Raw genomic sequence first — 24,917 nt, 5'->3', positions numbered from 1 at the left:
AAGAAAAACATCTTTTCCCGTTTTGGAACACCCCGAGTGTTGATAAGTGACGGAGGGTCACACTTTTGCAATGCACCTTTGGAAACAATTCTAAAACATTATGGTGTGTCGCATAGGGTGACAACTCCGTACCACCCTCAGGCTAACGGGCAAGCGGAGGTCTCTAATCGAGAGATTAAGAGAATCCTAGAAAAAACCGTGTCTAATTCTAAAAAAGAGTGGTCCCAAAAATTGGACGAAGCATTATGGGCCTACCGTACGGCCTTTAAAGCTCCAATTGGCCTAACTCCGTTTCAATTGGTATTTGGTAAAACTTGCCATTTGCCGGTTGAATTGGAGCACAAGGCCTTGTGGGCCCTAAAATTTCTAAATTTTGAACATGAGTTGGCCGGTAACAAAAGGAAAGTACAACTACTTGAGTTGGAGGAGATGCGCAATGCCGCATACCACTCAAGTTGGTTGTACAAGGAAAAAGCAAAGAAATATCATGACAAGAAGATCCGTACCAAAGAATTTGTGCCCGGACAATTGGTCCTATTGTTCAACTCCCGGTTGAAGTTGTTTCCCGGGAAGTTGAAATCGAAATGGTCCGGGCCATTTCGGGTGAAAGAAGTAAAAGAGTACGGGGCCGTTATCATTGAAGACATGGACGAGAAAGACAGTTGGACCGTGAACGGCCAACGATTGAAAGTGTATCTCGGCGGTCATGTGGATCGCGAGAGTTGTGCTCAGCCGCTCGATGCTCCTCTGTGAGCATCGCACCGTCGAGCTTAGCCGACGTTAAACAAGCGCTAGTTGGGAGGCACCCCACATTGTAAGTATTTCCTGTTTTATGTTTGATGTTGTATGAGTATTGTGTGCTTTTTCAGGCTGGATGACATGCAAGTGCTTGCATTTGCAAAAGCACTTGCTGTCATGCTCGCTTGCAGCTCGCTAGGCGAGGCTGCAGCGAGCGCGCTCGCTGGCTGCTCGCTAGGCGAGGCAGTAGCGAGCGCACCAGTACTGTTCTATTTAAACAGTTCAGCAGGGCAGTTTTGCCCTTACCCTAAAAATTCTTCTAAACTGCTCTGCTGAAGCGTGCGATTTGCCTTCTCAAATTCTCTACTGTGCATCCATATCAACAACATTTGTGTGTCGGTCAATTGCAAACACTTCCCACTTCTCCTTTCCAAATCCGTTTACCTCAAGGTTTGCCCTATTGCATGTTTCTTTTGTTGCATTATTTATTTCCAAATTTGAATGGTAAATAGGATAGGTGTGATAGGAACCTTGAGGTTGCATGCAATTTTGGGAGTTTGCAATGTTGTGCATTTAGGTTTTAAATTGGGGATTTACTCTTACTTAGGTTTTCCATGAAATTAGGTATCCCCAATAGCATAGAACAATTCATAGTCATGAGAAATCATTGGGTTTTGCTGTGGAAACCTTGTATTTACGGGTTTTGGGGGAAACAATTTTGAAAATGCAGAAAACCCCAAAACCCGTAAGGTTCGCTAGCACTCGCTAGGCGAACCTGGGGCGAGCATTCGCTGCCACTTCGCTAGGCGAAGCAGCAGCGAGCAAACCAGTCCCTTATAAAAACTGTTTTGGTTCTAATCTGGTTGTTTCGTGTTTGTTGCTTTATCTCTTGTTTTGCAGAATGGAGTCAAGATCTAGTGCTGGCAAGAAAAGAAAGGGAGCGGCAACTACTTCACGAACCGTGCCGATCCAATTCGATAACGACAAGTTCGTAGGCCCGAAACAAGCGGCACGGTACATAGCTTTGGAGAAGCGCAAAATCCTTCCTGAGAGGCGTTTTCTGATCAACCCGCAGGGCACTTACCGAACTTTTGCCGGGTTGATAGACGCCAAGAAGTGGGACAGGTTGATAAGCCCCCTGGAGCATTATGACATTGGTACAGTGCGGGAGTTCTATGCTAACGCACTGCCTGACGACGACGAGCCCTTCACTTGGGTTTCGAGAGTTGCCGGGCGTACTATTCCTTTCGACCGGGATGCGATCAACCAAATCCTCGGGGAGCCGCTTCAGCTGGGTGCTGATGAGAGAGACCAGTACCATATTGACCTCCGGCTGCACAAGGATGTCCCAGCAATTACGACCGCCCTGCTTTTACCAGGGAAATCAGTTGAGCCGAACCCATCTGGGGTTCCTATGAGATATCATCGGGAGGACATGACTCCCATGGCTCAGCTGATTCTACTTCTGGTTTTGACCAACATACAACCCAAATCCCACACTTCTACTATGCCGATCCCAGTGGCACACTTAGTACATTCCATCCTCGCCAATGTCGAGATTGATGTGGCGAGGATCATTGCCAATGAGCTGAAGACGGTAATAGAGAGCGGACTGAAGTTGGGGGCTCGGGTGAATTGCCCCCTTGCATTCCCTTGTTTGATTATGAGTCTGTGCATTAAGGCACGAGTGCGACTTCCATCTCGGGGTCAGGTTAGGATCCCGGCTCCTATTGATGACCGGTATGTGGCAAAATACTGCAGAGCTAAGGCCACCGGCAGCAGTGCAGCCTCAGGTAGCACTAGGGTTTCTGATGGTCCTAGTGCTTCTACTCCCAGGGTCGATCCATACCTGCGGGCTGCGTGTGAATTCAATTTCGAGTGGATGGCAGCATCGCAGAGGGCTATGATTGACATGCACGACTCGATGCAGCGTTTGCAGCTGCAGGGTAGTGGTGCACATGCTTTGATGACACGGGAGCAGTTTCTGACTAATGCAAATTGGCCCGTGGACGTGCCAGTCTATTCTGAGGGGGTGGGAGCTGATGATGATGATGAGGATGATGATGAGGCGACCGGTTCTGAGGCCGGTAGTGAGGAGGAGTCTTGAGCCCTTTGTGGGTTAAGTTTTTGTTTTTGTATTTCAGTTTTTTTAATTATTATGGCATTTTTATTTGTACTTTTGAATTTTGTATTTTGACCATGGGTTGTACTATTGGGGTGTTTTGTCCCCCACGAACAAAATTTTATTTTTCAGTTAATGTTATTTATGTTTGTTGTTAATTTTGTGTGTTTAATAAATTTTTGGTTGAATGAGTGGCAAACCCTTCTAGATTGGTTGCTCCTCAAGAAGTACCCAATGAAGGTGCATCCGAGCTTGGATGGCAATGATAAGAATAACAAGTGAATGAAGCTAAGGTACATGGTTACCGTCGGCTAGAATTTTAGAATGCATTAGGAACTTTACTCTTTTTGGTAAATTGAATATTGTCTTTGTGCAACATAATTGAATGAATGTTTCATCTAGAACCTAAAACCACAAAGTGTGAGGAAACCTCCATTGTTCACTTAAATGCTGGATTCTAATAAGTTTTGTTGATTCATGTGATTCATTATTTGTCTGTTATTATTGTGAAATTGTGGAAGCAATTAGAAATGATCAAGGCACTTGTTTTCTTTCGAGCACAACTACATCCAAAAATATCTTACCTGTGAGCAGAGAGAGTATTTGTTAACCCCTTTGAGCCTAAACAGTTGAATCTCGGCTTGAAATAAAGCGAGATCTCAAAAATCTTTTTTTTACAACCCGAAAATATTGATTATTGTTCTTTTGCCGTAAGAAGTTAAGAGCATTCACTTAGGTTGTGGAAGAAATAAGTTGGGGAGAACGAAAAAGAATCGGTAAATTCCACAACTCTTGAAAAAGAAAAGAAAAACCGAGCAAGCATAGAAAAATATATGTATAGAAAATGTAGAAAATAAACATCTATTTTGTACATTTGATGTGAAAGAAAAGAACAAAAATATAAAGAATGAAAATGAATGCTTGCTTGGAAGAAAAATAGTGAAAAATAAGAGTTGAGTTGTGGAATATGTGTTGTGAAGGTTACAAATAAGAAACAGATGAAACAAGTCGAGTAGTGTGAATAATACTGTGAATGTCTCTTTTGCATCGGCACTTTCGTTTCAATGGCCTTAGAAATGACCCTTGTTTGTTAACCTGACCAAGCTTCAACCGAAAAGCCCTTAGTGATCTTTATGCTTCCACAGTACCATTTTTAATTGATTAGACATTGTATGAATCTGTTTGATTTCTTCATTATTTGTTAGAGAGCGAGATTAGTCCCGCGGTTGCAAACGCGCAAAATCTTCATTCCTTATTCGAAGAGGAGAGATAGGATGATTCATTCAGAAGAGTATTGTTGTAGATAGATAAATATTTTGCATTGCTATTTAAGTTTAAGTTCCTAGGTATTATTTTATTCAAACCGTTGGGAACTTGTATATGCGAATTTCGCTTGTGTTTGAGCCGTTTATCCAACTTCGGAGAAACTGTTTCTTTATGCAAATCCTCTTGTCTTTCAAGAGGCATACTTTGCTTGAGGACTAGCAAGAATCTAGTTGGGGAGAGTTGTTAGATGCCCAAAAGTGCTTATTTGAGCTATCATATGTGGGCATCTTTCACTCTTTTGCCTTGCTAAAATTGTCAAAATCACATTTATTTTACATGGAATGCGTACATTGATGAACAAGCTTGGTGCCTTTGATGTGTTTGTTATTGTGCAGGAAAGGCATGAATTAATTGATAATAAAGACACAAGAGAATTGGCAAAGGAACCAAAGCAAAGGAGCATTTCATCTGCCAGCTCGCTAGGCGAGGATGTGGCGAAGCAAAACCTTCGCTAGGCGAGCTCCTGGCGAAAGGCTCCAGTAAATTGGTTAATTAATTCGCTAGGCGAACTGAAGGCGAAGTGGCAGCGAATTCAGTCTGTTTTGGTGAAAAGAGCAGCCAGCACTAGCTCGCTAGGCGAGGCTCTAGCGAGTCCCCAGCGAGCATTCCAGTAGCAAAACCTCTCAACCTCGCTGGGGCGAAGGTTGAAGCGAGTGCTTCGCTAGGCGAAGGTCTGTTCGCTAGGCGAACATGACAGTTCCACAGGCCTAGTTTTCTCTGGGCGCAGGGGCATTTTGTGCCCATTTTTGGCCTTCGCTAGGCGAGCCATTCTGCTCGCCTAGCGAACGTGACAGTTCTGCACTTGTCTATAAGTAGCAGGTGCCACTTTTTGAGCCCATACCACTTTTTACCAACTTTTCCATTTTTTGTACTTTCTCTTAGATATTTTACAGCATTGTTTGGAGGGATTTTTGATGCCCTAATTTCATTTCTCTTCATCTAGCAATCATCTTCCACAAAAAGAAGGTGGATTCCCATCCAACTTCGATCATTCGACTTGGATGTTGATCAACCCTCTTTTCTTACTTGCCGACCAAGCTACCATGAAAATGAGTAGCTAAGTCTTCCATTTGTCAAGGTTAGATGTAGGTGATTGCTAGCTTTGTGTGTAAATGTAAGGATCCTCATATGTAAACTCTTTAACGGTAAATATATGATGAAAACTTTGTTTCTATTTAAAACTCTTTGTGTTGGTATTTGATCGAGAGATGTTTACCGATTCTTGACCTAGGTTTTCATCCAAACTTGTTTGTTAGCTAGAGATAGTAACGAATGATTTTGTTCACCATAAGGTTGAACCAAAACATTGTCTTTTTGATAGATTGTGTTCGAGAGAAACAATGGATCAAAATGACAAAACTCGCAATGGGTGTTCGAGAGAAACGCATTGAGAGGACTTTGTGAAATTATTTATCATCTAAAGGAGTTTATAATATTGTTGACCGTGCAAAAACATGCAAAGCAAATGTAATCATTGAAACCTAACTCTGACAATATTTCTCATATTAATCAAAACGTAACTTTTACCGCAATTAATTACTTTGTATGCAAGATAACTTGATTAAAACCCAAAACCCTAGTGTTACATTAAGTTAAGATTAATTCAACCATTGAACGGCAGTGATATCTTACAATCTCTGTGGATACGATAACAAAACCCGACACTTAAAAACTGTCTCAACAGTAGTGTACCCACAGTAGGTCCGAAGATGTAACAGCTTGCGAGACATACCTAAAGCGACAGCAATCTGCGTGATGATTCCGCCAACATGGATGACTCCTTCGGTAGATCTGGAGATACCGCTGAGACTGTATAATAAAAAGTTCCCACACGCTACTGGGCGAGACTGGGATGCACAAAATAATAGGAAGATCTCCTCTTCACTCAGTAGTGTCTTTGCATTCGGTCTTCCCAGGAAGGAATGTGCTAATATCATCTGAAAGTATATGAAGGCGGGGTTATGTATAACTTGAGATAGCTGCGTAGATGGATCTTGGCTTCCGCCACCCGATATATCACTCCAAAACTTCTCAACCTCCTTACCTAGAAAATATCCCATAGGTGTCGCCGGGATAGCATCAGGAGTGGTCTGGAAACCCAATAAGTCACCGAACTCTTTCTGGCTGAAGGAGTACTCAACTCCAAAGAGCCTGAAAGCAGCATACCCATCTGGTCCAGAATATGGGTCATAGTCGAATGAACTCAGGAACTCCAAGGTCAGGTTCCTGTAGGTGTTACTCAAGTCATTTGCAAACTCGTCCCAGTGAAGCTGGTGGCTAAGGAATCGGATACTCGGCTCGATACCCAGTGCCTTCATACAGTGCTGAATAGGATAACGTGTGGGTGCCATAGGATGCTGATACAGAGCGATGTCGTGCTCTCTCTGAGCAGTATCTCTATAGGCCACATGCATGTCATCGAAATCCTGCATCCTCTAAAAGTTAAGAAAGTGATCCTGAAAATGCAAACCATTCAAATCTTAGTCTTAATGCAAAATAAAATAAAAATAAAATAAAATAAATGCGAAAAAGTAAAATGAAAGAAAAACCATGGGTTGCCTCCCACGCAGCGCTTGTTTAACGTCAATAGCTTGAGGATTAGAATTTATACACCTGTAGTAGTAGGAATCGGTGGATCAATCAGGGTGTGGCTCGAGTAGTATGCTGGAATGTCTCCTCCTTCGTAGAGCTTCAGTCTTTGTCCATTTACAACGAATGGACTACATGTATCGTTCTTGATTTCTACGGCTCCGGATCTCAGAATCTTGGATACTTAGAAGGGACCAGTCCATCTTGAACGTAGCTTTCCAAGGAAGAGTCGTAACCTAGAGTTGAAAAGGAGAATAAGATCGCCTATATTGAAATTTTTCTTTACTATTCTTTTGTCGTGATAGGCTTTTGTCCTCTCTTTATATATTTTTGCATTCTCGTAGGCAGATTGCCTAAGTTCTTCTAATTTATGAATGTCTAGGGTACGCTTTTCTCCAGCGGCTAGGTAGTCTAAATTCAAAGTTTTAATGGCCCAATAGGCCTTATGCTCTAATTCGAAAGGTAAGTGACAGGATTTTCCATAAACTAGTTGATAAGGAGTAGTTCCTATATGGGTTTTGAAAGCGGTTCTATAGGCCCATAATGCTTCTTGAAGCTTCTGAGACCAGTCTCTCCTAGAAATAGAAACAGTTTTCTCTAGGATTTGTTTTATCTCCCTATTAGGTACTTCTACTTGGCCAGCAGTCTGTGGGTGGTATGGCGTTGCTACTCTATGCCTAACTCCATATTTTCTTAAAAGTTTGTCAAATATTCTCGATATAAAGTGTGATCCTCCATCGCTTATGACTAAACGTGGTGTTCCAAACCTAGGGAAAATATAGTTTATAAATAGTTTAATCACAACCCTAGTGTCGTTTGTGGGTGCAGTTATAGCTTCAACCCACTTGGACACATAGTCTACAGCTACTAAGATATACCTATTTCCTAAGGATGGTGGGAAAGGTCCCATGAAATCTATACCCCATACGTCAAAGAGTTCTACTTCCTGAATGTTTCTTAGAGGCATTTCATCACGCCTTCAAATGTTTCCAGTGCGTTGGCATCTATCACACTTGACAATGCAACATAGACATCACGCCACATGGTAGGCCAGAATAGGCCAGCTTGAAGAATCTTGGCGTATGTCTTAGAGGTGCTCGCATGTCCACCATATGGTGCAGAATGACAATCCTCGATAATACTATTTACCTCTTCTTCTGGAACGCAACGACGAAAAATTCCATCTTTACCTCTTTTGAAAAGGAGCGGTTCGTCCCAATAGAAGTTTCTCACATCGTGGAAGAATTTATTCTTGCGGTGGTAGTCAAGATCAGGGGGTACTATATCAGCAACTAGGTAATTAACGAAGTCTGCATACCAGGGTACGTAACTTATTGCTAAGGAATTTTGAGGGTGCTCATAAGGATCTAGGTTATTATCTTTAATGGTTTCTACTCTAGCGATCAGTCTATCAACGGCGAAATCATCATTTATGGGTACTAGTTCTGGTTTTAGATGTTCTAGCCTAGAAAGGTGATCAGCTACTACATTTTCAGTGCCTTTTTTTATCTCTTATGTCTAAATAAAACGCTTGTAGTAATAGAATCCATCGGAGTAACCTGGGCTTGGCATCTTTTTTACTTAATAGGTAACGGATGGCAGCATGATCGGTGTAAACTATAATTTTTGATCCTACTAGATAAGATCTAAATTTGTCTATAGCGAAAACTACATCGAGTAATTCTTTTTCAGTTGTTGCGTAGTTGAGTTGGGCAACATCTAGGGTTCTACTGGCATAATAAATGGCATGTAATTTTTTATCTTTCCTTTGTCCTTGAACGGCTCCAACTGCATCATCACTAACATCGCACATTATCTCAAACAGTTCTGACCAATCAGGTGGTTTCATAATGGGTGCAAATACTAATGCTTGCTTTAAAAGATTAAATGCGTCATTACATTTTTCATCGAAAATGAATTCGCCATCTTTCATTAAAAGTCCAGTTAAAGGTTTGGTTATTTTGGAGAAGTCTTTAATGAAACGCCGGTAGAATCCAGCGTGTCCTAGAAAGCTTCGGACTTCTCTGATGGTTTTTAGTGGTTTTAGGTTTTCTATAACTTCTATCTTAGCTTTGTCTACCTCTATACCTTTTTCGGAAACTATATGTCCTAAAACTATTCCTTTGGTCACCATGAAATGACATTTTTCCCAATTTAGCACGAGGTTCACCTCCACGCATCTCTCCAGGATTTTCTCAAGGTTAGCAAGACAATTATGGAAATCAAATCCGCAAACCGAGAAATCATCCATAAACACTTCCATGATACCATCTAGGTAATCTTCAAAGATTGACATCATGCAGCGTTGGAAAGTAGCTGGGGCATTACAGAGGCCGAACGACATTCGTCTGTAGGCAAAAGTTCCATAAGGGCATGTAAAGGTAGTTTTTTCTTGATCTTCGGGGTGAATAGATATTTGGAAGAATCCAGAGTATCCATCCAGATAGCAGAAGTAAGAGTGTCTGGCTAGACGCTCCAACATTTGGTCTATAAATGGTAAAGGGAAATGATCCTTCCTAGTTGCTTTATTTAATTTTCTATAATCTATACACATCCGCCATCCTCCTTCTAAACGTTTGGCTACATGTTCGCCTTTATCGTTTTGCACGACTGTGATGCCTCCCTTTTTAGGTACTACATGCACAGGGCTCACCCACTTACTATCCGAGATCTGGTAGATTATACCTGCGTCAAGTAACTTAAGAACTTCCTTTTTAACAACATCACTCATTATAGGGTTTATTCTTCTCTGATGTTCCCTGGAGGGTTTTGAATCTTCTTCTAGTGAAATCTGATACATGCATAAGGATGGGTTTATACCTTTCAAGTCAGAGATATTATATCCTAAGGCTGAGGGATATCTTCGTAAAACGTCTAAAAGTTGGTTCGTCTCCTCTTGGCTCAAGGTAGCACTAACTATAACTGGACGGTTCATCTTTTCATCGAGGAACTCGTATCTCAGGTTCTTAGGTAGTTCCTTAAGTTCTAAGGTTGGTTTCTTAGGGCATGACATAGGATCTGGGGTAAGGGATAAACATTCGTAAAGGTTATCATCGATGTAGGGTTTTTAAAGTCATCATCTTCCCTTATGAGAGTTGATGGTAACTTAGTTGTTTTTATAATTTCTTTTTGTTCTAATTCTCTAACACATTCATCAATAATATCTAAGGCATAACACGAGTCTCCTATCACAGGTGCCATAAGAAATTTCGAAAGTATAAATTCTATTTTCTCGTCACCTACCTCAAATGTCAACTTTCCTTTCTTGACATCTATTATGGCTCTTGCAGTCGATAAGAATGGTCTACCTAGAAGGATTGGTATATCATTGTCCTCTTTGATGTCCATGACAACAAAATCAGTAGGGATAAACAACTGACCTATCCTAACAGGCACATCTTCTAAAATGCCTATCGGATATTTAACAGATCTATCGGATAACTGAAGTGACATCTTAGTGGGCTGTAATTCTCCTAAGTTTAACCTCTCACAAACTGCTAAAGGCATTAAGCTCACACTAGCTCCTAAGTCTAGAAAATCTTTTTTGATGACATGATTACCCAAAAGGCAAGGAATGGAGAAATTTCCAGGATCTTTATCTTTCTTCGCTAACTTGTCCTCGGAAATAGCATTACATTCCAAAGGCTTCGGATCGTCAAGTCTACGTTTGTTGGTAAGGATGTCTTTGAGAAACTTTGCATAAGAAGGTATTTGGGTGATGGCTTCTGTGAAAGGGATTTCTACATGAAGTTTTTCTATAACTTTAATAAATTTTTGATACTGTTTATTGAGATGGGTTTGTTTGAGTCTTTGCGGATATGGTATAGGTGGTTTATATGGAGTGGGAGATTGTTGGTGTAAGCCCTAGAGGCCAATACTTTTGGTACTTGTATCGAATTATTTATTAATAATAAAAGGCATTTTCTTTATTATGGTTGATTAATAAAATCCCTAGAATAGATAGTCTGTTTAATGTATTAAGTGTGACTTAATCATGAGAACACATTAAACATAAGGGCACTGTTCTTAAAGTATCCGTATTCGAGCTTTAATGTGAAGTGGGATAACATTAAAGCATTAAGACTATTATGTTTGTAGACTGATGATCACATCTCATGGATCATGGATAAAGAGTTATCAAGTCTTAAACATAGGTATGAATATTAGGAGTAATATTTATACCGGATTGACCCGCTATGAGAATACTATATAGAAAGTTATGCAAAGTGTCATAAGTTATTCTCATGGTGATAATAGTGTATACCACTCTTTGACCTGAAACCACTATGGATCCTAGATGTAGAGTCGAGTGCTTTATTGCTGATCCAACGTTGTCCGTAACTGGATAACCATAAAGACAGTTGATGGGTACTCCACGAAGCATGCTGAGTGACATGAGTGTCCTAGATGGAATTTGCCAATCCCGCGTAACAGGATAAATGTCTATGGGCCCAATATTGAACTGGAAAAGGGTGACACGGTTTATACCTTGTGTTCAATATAGACATAAGGGCAAAGGGGTAATTATACACATAATTATTATCACAGGAGGTTTTGTCAGATCACATGACATTTTCGTGACTTGGGTAGCAGTGATGTGTTGCTAGATACCGCTCACTGTTTATTATGTTAAATGCGTGATTTAATATAATTACCAACGCCGCGAAAACCTATAAGGTCACACACAAAGGACGGATTGATGAGAGATAGAGTAACTAAGGAACACCGTAAGGTACGGTGCACTTAAGTGGGAGACGAAATATGGTAAGGTACCAAATACTTAAGTGATTTTGGGCATATTATAAGATATTGGCCAAAATACACTTAAGTGGGCTTTTTAGCTTGAAGCCCACACAAGTGGTTCTATAAATAGAACCCCTTGGGTAGAAGCATTGGGTCTCCACTCCACTCAGACTGAAATTCAAGTAGAGACTTGGAATTTTGTTTCCCTCTTTCTCTCACTCAAAGCCTTCATTCATAACAGCTAGCACTGCGATTGAAGGAATCCGTTCGTGTGGACTGAGTAGAGACGTTGTCATCGTTCAACGTTCGTGATCGCCCCGTGGATCTTTATCAAAGGTTTTTGATCATTATCAGAGATCTGCACCAAAGGTCTGAATCTCCACAAGAGGTAATGATTCTATCACTGATCATGCCCATTCGTAAGGATCACTAAATGAAGAAATTTTTAAATTCCACTGCGCCTTGGATGACAATTCTCCTACAGGTGGTACGTAAGTTTTATCTTTAGGTTCTTCTCCTTTTTCTATACCTTCCTGGTTTTCAGATTCCACTGGTTCCTTTACTTCGTCCGTGGGTTTGGTACATTCCTTAGAAGTTTTTGGTTCACTCAATCTAGGTTTTGGTGGCTCATCATAAGTGTTCCCACTTCGTAGGGTAATGGCATTGGCTTGTCCTCTTGGATTTTGTTGAGGTTGTCCAGGGAATTGTCCTCCAGGTGTAGTCTGCGGGGCTTGGTTTAAAGCTACTTGAGAGATCTGGGTTTCAAGCATCTTAGTATGAGTAACTATTTGGTCAACCTTGGTTCCTAACTGAGTAATTAATTCGTTAACATGAATGTTTTGGTTCATGAACTCCTTGTTTTGTTGGGTTTGAGCGGTGATAAAATTTTCCATAATTTTTCAAGGCTCGGCTTTGATGGTACAGGTTGCATAAGTTGATTTGATCTAGGGGCTTGATAACTAGGTCTCGGAGGTGCATTGTTTTGGATAGGGTTATTGTTTTTATAGGAGAAGTTCGGGTGATTCCTCCATCCAGGGTTATAGGTATTTGAGTATGGGTTGCCTTGGGTGTAGTTCACTTGCTCTGAGTGGGTTTCGTTTAATAGACTGCATTCTGCAGATTGGTGTCCTTTGGTTCCACATATCTCACAATCCGACGAAACTGCGGCTACAGTATTCGGGTTTATGCACATATGCTCGACTTTGAGGGCTAATGCGTCCAATTTAGCTTGCATCATGTCTATAGAGATTAGTTCATGCACACCTCCTTGGGCTTCCTTCTTCTCTACTGTCGCTCGTTCGACTCCCCATGATTGATGGTTTTGAGCCATATCTTCGATGAGGGCACTAGCTTCAGGATAAGGTTTGTTCATCAGAGCACCGCCTGCGGCAGCGTCGATGGTCATCTTTGTGTTATAACGAAGTCCAATATAGAAGGTTTGAATGATTAACCAATTTTCTAAACCATGATGTGGGCATGCTCGTAACAACTCTTTGTATCTCTCCCAAGCCTCGAACAGTGATTCTCCTTGGTTTTGGGTAAATCTAGTTATATGGTTTCGAAGAACGGCGGTTTTACTCGGGGGAAAATATCTAGCAAGGAATACTCTTCTAAGGTTATCCCAAGTCGTAATGGAATTGGGTGGAAGGGAATCTAACCATGATAGGGCATTATCTCTGAGGGAAAAAGGAAATAATCTTAAACGTATTGCCTCAGGAGAAGCTCCATTGGTTTTAAAAGTATCTGCTAATTAAAGAAATATTTTTAAATGTTGGTTTGGGTTCTCAGTAGCGAGACCTGCGAATTGTCTCTGTTGCACTAGTTGCAACAGGGATGGTTTAAGTTCAAAATTATTAGCTGGGATGGTTGGGTTTACTATACTAGAACTAGGTTCTTCATTAGATGGTTGAGCGAAATCCTTAAGAGGTCTTTGGTTTTGATCTTCGGCCATAGCTCTCTTAATTCTATGAAAGCATAAACGTGCGCGAGCATAACGTTCAGGTTCCACCAGAGGGTATACTAAGCTTAAACTTCCGGTGCTGCGAGTTCTTCGCATTGATCGGCGGGAAATAGCCTAAGTCTAAACGATATAACAACAGGAAAATGAAATTTGACGAAATTGGTCCCCGACAACGGCACCAAAAACTTGATGCGGTGTTTCGCAAGTATACGTACGCGTCAGAGTAATATAAAAGATTGTCGAATCCACAGAGACCAAGTGTCAATCTATCGTTATCTATTGTTATGGTGTTTATCAAAGGCAATCAAAAAAGGTGTTTTTGGAGTGTGCAATAAAAAGTAAAGTATTAAAATAAATTTAATTAATAAAGACAGGGTCGAATGTAATTCACGTAATCAATTAATAATCCAAGTACTTGCTAATAGAGCTACTTATGGGCAGTGTTTCCTACTTTGAAAAGAACTAATTTAACAAAAACTGTCGCGTTCGCGTATTCAGAACCGAGTTGTACTCCCTAATCAAACCCTCTTATTGTCACTTATAAAAAGGCGCGCATTGCGTTAGAGTAGTAAACCTATTTTTAAGAAATATAGTATCTTGACTAAGTTGAAAAGTATTATAACCTGAATTTCTTAACCAAAAGAGGTTCTTACGAACCAGACTCTAAACTTATAAACGCGTCCGAAAATAGTTTTAAAATCTCTTTTCTTCTTAATGTTAAAATCTCCTAATGAACTAAACAAAGCGCTTTCGCTGTTTTTGAAATAGTTAAAAACAATTAAGTTTAAAAAGACGTTGGACGACTTTCGATCTTACCCAACAGAATTGAAGTGCGGGAAAACTTAATTTGAAAGTTAAAATAGCCCTTAAGTGTTTCTACGAACAATTGTACGAATTATCGGTTCAATTACGATCCTTACATTCTAACCTTATAAATTTAGTTAGACATGGTAAAGTAAAAGTGCATTAAAATAAATAAAAGTAGTGCGAGTGCGGAAAATAAATAAAAGTAGTGCGAGTGCGGAAAGTAAATAATTTAAAGCGAGTGCGAGAAATAAATAATTTAAAGCGAGTGCGAGGAAATAAATGAAAGTAAAGCGAGTGCGGGGAAATAAATGAAAGTAAAGCGAGTGCGAGGAAATAAATGAAAGTAAAGCGAGTGCGAGGAAATAAATGAAAGTAAAGCGAGTGCGGGAAAATAAATAAGATAAAGACAAGAAATAAAAACCTGCTCCAATCGGAGGGTTGAATAAATTGTAAAGCGGAAATGAAAATGGCGGCAGGATTAACTTCCTTCCAAAGTGCTCCAAACTCGATTACAGACTCTATCACAGACTCGATTACACAATTGTGGTAACACTCCAATGCGAAGCGATTACCACTTTAAAATACTGAATATATGCCTAAGTGAAACAAAGTTGCTTTGAGTTTGCCTCTGCTCTAAGTTTGGATGATTGTAAAAGTGATTTCGAGTTTCTATTTATAAGCAAGTAAAAAGATGGAAATGACAAGGATGCCCTTCAACTTGAAAATGGGAGGGAAAAACTTTCCTCTTGTGGCGCCCGCCACAAGGCCATGGCGTCCGCCACAAGCATAAAATGAGGCCCATTAGTGGAAGTAGTGGGGAACATGGCAATTGAGGGAAGTTGAGCTTGGACACGTCATGGCAGGGTCTATGGCGCCAGCCATGGGGTAGGCCACAAGTACAAAATGCTGAATTTTAGGGTTTTTAGCTCTTTTTCACTCCTTTTCTCGATCGGGGCTCCGATTAAAGTAAAAACCTAAAAACAAAGGAAAACATAGCGATAACACAACAAAATGATAATAAAACAACTAGAATTCATGTGAAATCGGAGTCGAAAATACGGTAAATTTCAGTGTTACCACAGGTGCCATAAGAAATTTCGAAAGTATAAATTCTATTTTCTCGTCACCTACCTCAAAGGTCAACTTTCCTCTCTTGACATCTATTATGGCTCCTGTAGTCGATAAGAATGGTCTACCTAGAAGGATTGGCATATCATTGTCCTCTTTGATGTCCATGACAACAAAATCAGTAGGGATAAATAACTGACCTATCCTAATAGGGACATCTTCATAAATGCCTATCGGATACTTAACAGATCTATCGGCTAACTGAAGCGACATCTTAGTGGGCTGTAATTCTCCTAAGTTTAACCTCTCACAAACCGCTAAAGGCATTAAGCTCACACTAGCTTCTAAGTCTAGAAAAGCTTTTTCGATGACATGACTTCCCAAAAGACAAGGAATAGAGAAATTTCCAGGATCTTTATCTTTTTTGGCTAATTTATTCTCGGAAATGGCATTGCATTCCAAGGGCTTCGGATCGTCAAGTCTACGTTTGTTGGTAAGGATGTCTTTGAGAAACTTTGCATAAGAAGGTATTTGGGTGATGGCTTCTATGAAAGGGATTTCTACATGAAGTTTTTCTATAACTTTAATAAATTTCTGATTTTGTTTATTGATCTGGGTTTGTTTGAGTCTTTGCGGATATGGTATAGGTGGTTTATATGGCGGGGGTGGTACATAAGTTTTATCTTTAGGTTCTTCTCCTTTTCCTATACCTTCCTGGTTTTCAGATTCCTCTGGTTTCTTTACTTCGTCTGTGGGTTTCGTATATTCCTTAGAAGTTTTGGGTTCACTCAATCTAGGGTTTGGTGGCTCATCATAAGCGTTCCCACTTCGTAGGGTAATGACATTGGCTTGTCCTCTCGGATTTTGTTGAGGTTGTCCATGAAACTGTCCTCCAGGTGTAGTCTGAGGGGCTTGGTTTAAAGCTACCTGAGAGATATGGGTTTCAAGCATCTTGGTATGAGTAACTATTTGGCCAACCTTGGTTCCTAACTGAGTAATCAATTCGTTAACATGAATGTTTTGGTTCATGAACTCCTTGTTTTGTTGGGTTTGAGCAGTGATAAAATTTTCCATAATTTTCTCAAGGCTCAGCTTTGGTGGTACAGGTTGCATAGGTTGATTTGATCTTGGGGCTTGATAACTAGGTCTCGGAGGTGCATTATTTTGGATTGGGTTATTGTTTTTATAGGAGAAGTTCGGGTGATTCCTCCATCTAGGGTTATAGGTATTCGAGTATGGGTTCCATTGGGTGTAGTTCACTTGCTTAGAGTGGGTATCATTTAATAGACTGCATTCTGTAGATTGGTGTCCTTTGGCTCCACATATCTCACAATCTGACGAAACTGCAGCTACAGTATTCGGGTTTATGCACATATGCTCGACCTTAAGGGATAATGCATCCATTTTAGCTTGCATCATGTCTATAGAGCTTAGTTCATGCACTCCTCCTTGGGCTTCTTTCTTCTCTACTGTCGCTCGTTCGACTCCCCATGATTGATGGTTTTGAGCCATATCTTTAATGAGGGCATTAGCTTCAGGATAAGGTTTGTTCATCAGTGCACCGCCTGCGGCTGCGTCGATGGCCATCTTAGTGTTATAGTGAAGTCCATTATAGAAGGTTTGAATGATTAACCAATTTTCTAAACCATGATGTGGGCATGCTCATAACAACTCTTTATATCTCTCCCAAGCTTCGAACAACGATTCTCCTTGGTTTTGAATAAATCTAGTTATATGGTTTCGAAGAACGGCGGTTTTACTCGGGGGAAAATATCTAGCAAGGAATACTCTTCTAAGGTTATCCCAAGTCGTAATGGAATTGGGTGGAAGGGAATCTAACCATGATAGGGCTTTATCTCTGAGGGAAAAAGGGAATAATCTTAAACGTATTGCCTCAGGAGAAGCTCCATTGGTTTTAAACGTGTCTGATAATTGAAGAAATATTTTTAAATGTTGGTTCGGGTTCTCAGTAGCGAGACCTGCGAATTGTCTCTGTTGCACTAGTTGCAACAGGGATGGTTTAAGTTCAAAATTATTAGCTGGGATGGTTGGGTTTACTATACTAGAACTAGGTTCTTCGTTGGATGGTTGGGCGAAGTCCTTAAGAGGTCTTTGGTTTTGATCTTCGGTCATAGCTCTCCTAATTCTATGGAAGAATAAACGTGCACGAGCGTAACGTTCAGGTTCTGCCAGAGGGTATACTAAACTTAAACTTCCGGTGCTGCGAGTTCTTCGCATTGACCGGCGGGTAATAGCCTAAGTCTAAACGAAATAACAACACGGAAATGAAATTTGACGAAATTGGTCCCCGACAACAGCGCCAAAAACTTGATGCGTGCTTTTCGCAAGTATACGAACGCGTTAGAGTAATATAAAAGATTGTCGAATCCACAGAGACCAAGTGTCAATCTATCGTTATCTATTGTTCTGGTGTTTATCAAAGGCAATCAAAATAGGTGTTTTTAGAGTGTGCAATGAAAAGTAAAGTATTGAATAAAGTTAAATTAATAAAGACAGGGTCGAATGCAATTCACATAATCAATTTTTAATCAAAGTACTTGCTAATAGAGCTACTTATGGGCAGTGTTTCCTACTTCGAAAAGAACTAATTTAACAGGAACTGTCGCTTTCGCGTATTCAGAACCGAGTTGCACTCCCTAACCAAACCCTCTTATTGTCACTTATAAAAAGGCGTGCATTGCGTTAGAGTAGTAAACCTATTTTTAAGAAATATAGTATCTTGACTAAGTTGAAAAGTATTATAACCTGGATTTCTTAACCAAAAGAGGTTCTCACGAACCAGACTCTAAACTTATAAACTCGTTCGAAAATAGTTTTAAAATCTCTTTTCTTCTTAAGTTAAAAACTCCTAATGAACTAAACAAAGGGCTTTTGCTGTTTTTGAAATAGTTAAAAACAATTAAGTTTAAAAGGACGTTGGACGGCTTTCGATCTTACCCAACAGAAGTTAAATGCGGGAAGACTTAAGTTGAAAGTTAAAATAGCCCTTAAGTGTTGCTATGAACAACTGTACGGATTATCGGTTCAATTACGATCCTCACATTCTAACCTTATAGATTTAGTTAGACATGGTAAAGTAAAGGTGCTTTAATTTAAATAAAAGTAGTGCGAGTGCGGAAAGTAAATGAAAGTAGTGCGAGTGCGGAAAGTAAATGAAAGTAGTGCGAGTGAGGAAAATAAATAATAGTGCGAGTGCGGAAAATAAATAAAAGTAAAGCGAGTGCGAGAAATAAATAATAGTAAAGCGAGTGCGAGAAATAAATAAAAGTAAAGCGAGTGCGAGAAATAAATAAAAGTAAACCAAGTGCGAGGAATAAATAAAAGTAAAGCGAGTGCGAGAAATAAATAGATAAAGGTAAGGCAATAAAAACCTGCTCCAATCGGAGGGTTGAATAAAATGCAATGCGGAAATGAAAATGGCGGCAGGATTAACTTCCTTCCAAAGTGCTCCAAGCTCGATTACGGACTCGATCACAAAACTCGATTACACAATTGCGGTAACACCCCAATGCGAAGCGATTACCACTTTAAAATACTAAATATATGCCTAAGTGAAACAAAGTTTGCTCTAAGTTTGCCTCTGCTCTAAGTTTGGATGATTGAACAAGTGATTTCGAGTCTTTATTTATAGGAGAGTAGAATGATAGAAATGACAAGGATGCCCTTCAACTTGAAAATGGGAGGGAAAACTTTTCCTCTTGTGGCACCCGCCACAACGCCAATCTGAGGCGCCTTAGTGGAAATAGTGGGGAACGTGGCAGTTGAGGAAAGTTGAGCTGGGACACGTCATGGCAGGGTCTATGGCGCCAGCCACAGTGGGAGCCACAAGTACAAAATGCTGAATTTTAGGGTTTTTAGCTCTTTTCACTCCTTTTCTCGATCCGGGCTCCGATTAAAGTAAAAACCTAAAAATAAATAAAAACATAGTAATAACACAATAAAATGACAATAAAACTACTAAAATGCATGCGAAATCGGAGTCGAAAATACGATGAATTTCAGTCTTATCAAATGACACGACCCGCGTCAGAAGGGCGTGTTGCGCTGACACGGCCGCCCGTGTCAACTCGCACAGTAGTGATTTTTTTTTGAAAAAAAGAGCCATTGGACACCTTTCACTATATATTTTTCACCGTTGGAGGAGGGTCCCACCTCCGAAAATCACCCTATAAATACACCCAATCACCAATTCTTTCCTCATTTCACACATTACTTTCATACTTCTTCATCTCCACCTTCTTTTTCTCAAATACGACCTAATTCTGTCATAAGTTTCACTCCGGAGCTACCTCTTTTCACCACCAATATCTGTCGATTCTCCACCCGTCTTCTCAAAAAGTTCACCGCTCCCTACCCTCGGCACTCCTACGGTAATATTTTTCACTTAATCTCTCCTTCCAAATTCTTGTGTCTTTTTACTGTGTGGAGGTACAATATGTCTCGACGTGGCAAAAAAACCAAAAATGTGGGAGAATCATCTCGTCCCAGACAAAGAGCAAGGAGAACCCCGAACGAGCACGACATTGAGTTCGAGAGCCCGGAGCATCAGAAAAGGTATGCGGTTCATATAAAAAGGAAACTCACCCCTACGAGGTATATGTGTAATGGTACACTGCATGAACTGGGATTGCAAGCGGAAGTACACCGCATGTTACACACCCTAGGGACGCTGGAATTTATGCAGCTGGAAGCGCCTACATTTGCGCGCATCACGCTGGAATTTCTGAGCACCATCGATTTTAAGCTGAAGAACAGGTAGAACGACACAGAAAAAGAATATTACGGTACGTTGCACTTTCATCTATTCAATACTGATTTGGAACTGACAGTGGAGAAGTTAGGGAGGATCTTAAAACTCCCAATCGTAGGCCTTGAAGCGGTGCCCGATACATTTGTCCCGGCGGAATTTTGGACCGCCATCACAAGTAATAATAAATATGTGTCCAAAGGGGGAAAGGCATCGGGTATCCATAACCCATGTTTCAGGTATGCACAAAAGGCACTGGCATATACAATTTTTGGTCGCGGAGACAACACAGGTGTTACCACACAAAGGGAGTTGTTCTTCCTATACAGCATGTCATCCCAGGCTCCGATCAATGTAGCGGCCTTTGCAGCCGACTAATTAGGGAGAGTAGGTCGCGCTACTTCAGGCGACATTTCTGTTGGCGGCATGATTACTCAGATTGCCGACCACTTCGGATTTGGTGCTGCTCTAATTGACTTCCCCCAGGTGCCAGGTAAAAGCAAACTGGACATAGCAGCCTTGATCCAGTAAGGCATGATCACGGTATTACAAGACCACTACTCTCTTTTGTGCCAAAAAGTACATGTTCTTGATTTACCTGCTTACGAGTTTATCAGTATCACTAACAGAGCCAACTGGCTCTATGACTGTCCCGAACCGGAAGAAGGGGACGAAGATTTCTTTGACTCTTTTACTGCAGATGAACCGATGGATGGTGCACCGAGCACCGAGGAACCTTTTTTCCAACAACCGCCGGAACCAACTCAAGCCTCCGGATCCTACTCCATGCCATCAGACCAATGGGGATGGATCCAGGATGAGATTGGCCACCTTCGCATGGAGCAATCCAGGCAAGGTGAAGAGCTCACCAGGTTTTGAGCTGAACAACGCTGTCAAGGGATGGTTTTGGACGAGATGAACGCAATGATGCAACATATGATGTTGCATTATCCATACCTGCCACCACCTCCTCAGTAATCGCTGTTAGTGCTCCTCATATCTTAACTTTAAACATTACGGACAATGTTTGGTTCAGGTGTGGGGAGGTTTTTAATTGAATTGTTTTAAATTTTTATTTTTTATTATGTTTATGTATTATTTTGTTCGTCGTTGTGTGGTTGTTTTTATTTTGGTAAGTTACAGATGAAAGTAGATGATGTTGTAGAAATGAGAGACTAGTGGACAGGGAGTAAAAGACGCAATCCTGAACTTTCTCCCGAGGCAACATGGAAGGTGACACAGCTGAGAAACAAAAGGTTGGTCGCAACTTGGAAATCCAGACCGAAAAGGAGAAGGTAAGCCCAATCTGATAAAGAAGTTGTCTATCATAAAGAATGTTTGAAGTCTGCAGGTAAAAGAACTCTCTAAAATGATAAGGCAGTGGAAAATGTTGAATGGGTGAACCTGAAACTTAATCGGGAAGGAGGAAACCAAGTTACGAATAACATCAGCTGTGTTGAGGAAAGAATAGAATCCATGGTTGACCTCCGCTTTGTCTCTTGCATCACTTGAGGACAAACAATGAGATAAGTTTGGGGTTGTGATCGGCCACCATTTACACTCAGTTTTCATCATCTATCCAACATGGAATCTTCATGAATCGGTAACTTTTGCGTTTTATTTTACTGATTTCTTCAGTTTATTGCATTGTATGAATTTCCGTTTGTTTTATGTTTCATTAGTAGTTTTTCGCATTTTTGTTGCATTTTATGCGTTTTTGTGTAGAATGTTGGTTTCCAGGTTTGATTAAAAGTCCGAAAGTGTGTACCGAAAGAAGGGAGGCTAGAGACTGAAGGAAAAGCGAAAAATGGACAAAACAGGGGGGCTGACACGGGTGCCCGTGTCACCTGAAACGACCCGTGTCAGCATGTGTAGAACAGCCAGCAAAACCCAATAAAATAGTGGGCTGACACGGGTGCCCGTGTCACCTGACACGGCCCGTGTTAGCAGGGCATGTCTTGTGAACCTACAGGGGAGCCAACACGGGCAGCAGTGTCACCTGACACGGCCCGTGTTGGCCATTTCGCTAAAAATTCTGATTTTTCTAATTTTTACTCTGTGCATATCCGGAGGGCATTTTGGGCATTTGGCATTGTTTTTAGTTGTTTGGAAACTATTTAGTTGGATTGGATGCACTAAAAAAAACTTTTGGATCGTGAAAAGAAAAGATACGAAAGGAGGAAGCAACCTTGCAAGGTGTGGAGAAGAGAAGAGATCTTCAAGATCGGAAGAAATTGAAGATCAACTTTCATCAACAACAACTTGTAATGTCTTTAATTTGTAATCATTTGTCTTTGAATATTATGAGAGGCTAAACCCCCCAATGCTAGGGGGTGTCCCTGAATTGCTACTGTATGAATATTTTATCCATGTTCTTATAATCGGTGATGTTTTCATAATTCAAATTATTATACGCTTAATGCGTAATTTTATCGGACAAATGAAATTCTGATTTCTGGTTAAGGTTTAGGTCGGACAAACCACCTTATCACTGTTGTATAATAAAACCCGCGTTTAATCACTTAGGAATGAGGATCAAAGTGTGGTTACCGTAAATATTGGTAAAATAAATATTTCTTAACAGCAATTTGATTGACTAAGGAATTAGGAGTGAAATTGCTTGTTAAATGGTTTTGGCTAAGGAATTAGAGAAAACTACTTTGGAGAAACTGTTTTGAATTATAATAGCATCGATGTTATATAATATGGAAAAAGTGGAATACACATCAATTCATACACCTGGCCTTAGCATTATTTCTTATATCGACTAAAAGAGTTTTATACGCTTTATATTTTTATTCCTTATCAATTGTGAAAACAAACATGCAACCCCATATGAACTTTTACTTAATTGAATTATTATAAAAATTGATACTTTCTACGCAGTCCTCGAGACCGATACTTGGGATAACCCCCTTTTTATTACTATATTGGTGCAAATAGTACACTTGCTATTTTACCGATCAATGGTTCTTTTATCAATTTCTTGATAGCAACAGTATGAAGGAGTTTCTTAATTTATAGGCATCAAACACTTATATTCATCGGCCCTCCACGTGGTTTGCGCTTGAGACGGTGTTGACTGCTAGTATAAACTACTAGGGGTTAATCTAGAAAGGAGACTTAAGGTGTCGGTATAATGGTTATTCAAACTGATCTCGTAGGAATAAGGGATCTAGGGATTCGGGACGATATCAATCTTGTTAGATCTTTCTCAGCTTTCCTGACAAAGTATCCGTGAGACAACCTATGTACTCGTAGGGTATGCATATTAATCTTAAGGAAAATTTTTGGTATGCCCAAAATATGTAAAAATGATTGAAAAGGACAAGCAAAAATGTTTGTATTGGCTGAAAATATTAGCAATAGAAACAAGTAGAGGAGTGATAAGGATTTCCTCCCACATTTAAACAATGCATTGTCCTCAATGCGACAGTATACAGAAATAAAAAGGAAAGAAACAAAAATCACTGCTCGTCATTACGCGGCTGGCTTCTTCATGCTCTGGCTCTTGCTCTTGCGCGCTCACCTCGTCCTCGTTGGGTAGGATCCAATCCCACGTGCTGAGTGTATTCCTGGATGGCATCTACGCGGTAAGTTAGGGTACTAATCTGGTCTGAAAGTTTCGCCATCCCCTGATCATGCCAGTTAGCATAATCGTGCTGATCCCGCTGCATTTGCTGGATCGCTTGCATCATTTCTGTTTGGCGGTCTTCCATTATTTGGTTGTGTCGTAACATCTCGGCGTAGATGTTTTCCATGGAGGCGGGTCTTTGTTCGCTTCTCCACTGTCCTCGGGAGGAAGTCTCTGCAGCGTGCTCTTGAGGTGGTTAAGACATGCCTCTGTCAAGCTCATCTTCGACTTCATCTGCACCATTACCAGGATTTTCATCATTTGGCTCGGGGGCCTCCAGATCAAAAATCCAATTTTCCATTTCTCTTGGATTTGTGCGGTTCCTGTTGGGCATGATGATACTTCTAACTACCTTGTTTCTGACAACAGGATGATACTTCCCATCATCTCTTGCTTTGATCAGGTGTGAAGCACGACAATAGTCGATGTCGAGGAATTCTGCTTCCAGGGCTGGTAAGTTGGTTAGTCTATCTCCCAGGTTCAAGCATAATGCTATGGAGGTGATAATTCCCCCACAACAAAACGCCTGGTTGCCTCTCATGCAAGCAGCCTGGATGGTGGCTAGTAGGAAAGGAGTAACATTGAACGCAATTTGGGCAAACACATAGTGAAGAAGGAAAAGTTCCTTGGAGTTTACCTTGTGGTTGTTGACTCTTCCAAAAACTGTGTGCCCGAGGACTCAGTGAAAGTATCTGATGGGTGGGTTGTGGATATATGTTGCATTAAGCGTATCCCAGCTCGTTGCGTTTATGTTGGTGAGGTTGCGCCAAACTGGGAATGCTATCTCTGACCATCCTTCTGGGATGCAGCAGTGGATTCCTTCTCCATGTCGGAAACCAAGCATTCTCGCTATTTGGGTTTGATTTAGGGAATACTCGGTGCCAAACATTCTAAATGTGGCGCCACCGGTGAGATATTGGGTAGCTCAAGGGGGTGTGATATAAGAGTAGGAACTCAGAAATTCCAGGGTAAGCGCTTCGTAGGTTGGCTACGGTGTGGTATAGAGTTGCGTCAAGCTGGAGTTAGCTAGCATCCATTTCACACCCTCCAAAAGTCCTAACTCCCTCAGGAATTCATGATCAACATACCTCGTAGCTTGAACGGAGTGTTGGTAGAACTTGAGGTAGTTGCTTCTTTGGAGTTCGCCGGCTTCTCCGTTCCG

At 40.7% G+C, this 24,917-nt stretch overlaps 2 non-coding genes across 2 annotated transcripts; both read left to right on the top strand.

Annotated features, from left to right (window-relative positions):
- Positions 1 to 12,978: 12,978 nt before the first annotated feature.
- On the top strand, positions 12,979 to 13,085 carry LOC127133715 (small nucleolar RNA R71). Its single transcript, XR_007807661.1, has one exon. It is a non-coding gene; the product is annotated as a small nucleolar RNA R71 (small nucleolar RNA).
- A 3,910-nt stretch (positions 13,086 to 16,995) lies between these two features.
- Positions 16,996 to 17,102, top strand: LOC127133062 (small nucleolar RNA R71). Its single transcript, XR_007807057.1, has one exon. It is a non-coding gene; the product is annotated as a small nucleolar RNA R71 (small nucleolar RNA).
- The last annotated feature ends 7,815 nt before the right edge of the window (positions 17,103 to 24,917 follow it).

Source organism: Lathyrus oleraceus, chromosome 3 (genome assembly GCF_024323335.1).
Source record: "Lathyrus oleraceus cultivar Zhongwan6 chromosome 3, CAAS_Psat_ZW6_1.0, whole genome shotgun sequence".
In the NCBI taxonomy this organism is placed as follows: Eukaryota; Viridiplantae; Streptophyta; class Magnoliopsida; order Fabales; family Fabaceae; genus Lathyrus; species Lathyrus oleraceus.
This window is presented reverse-complemented; position numbering and strand designations above follow the sequence as displayed.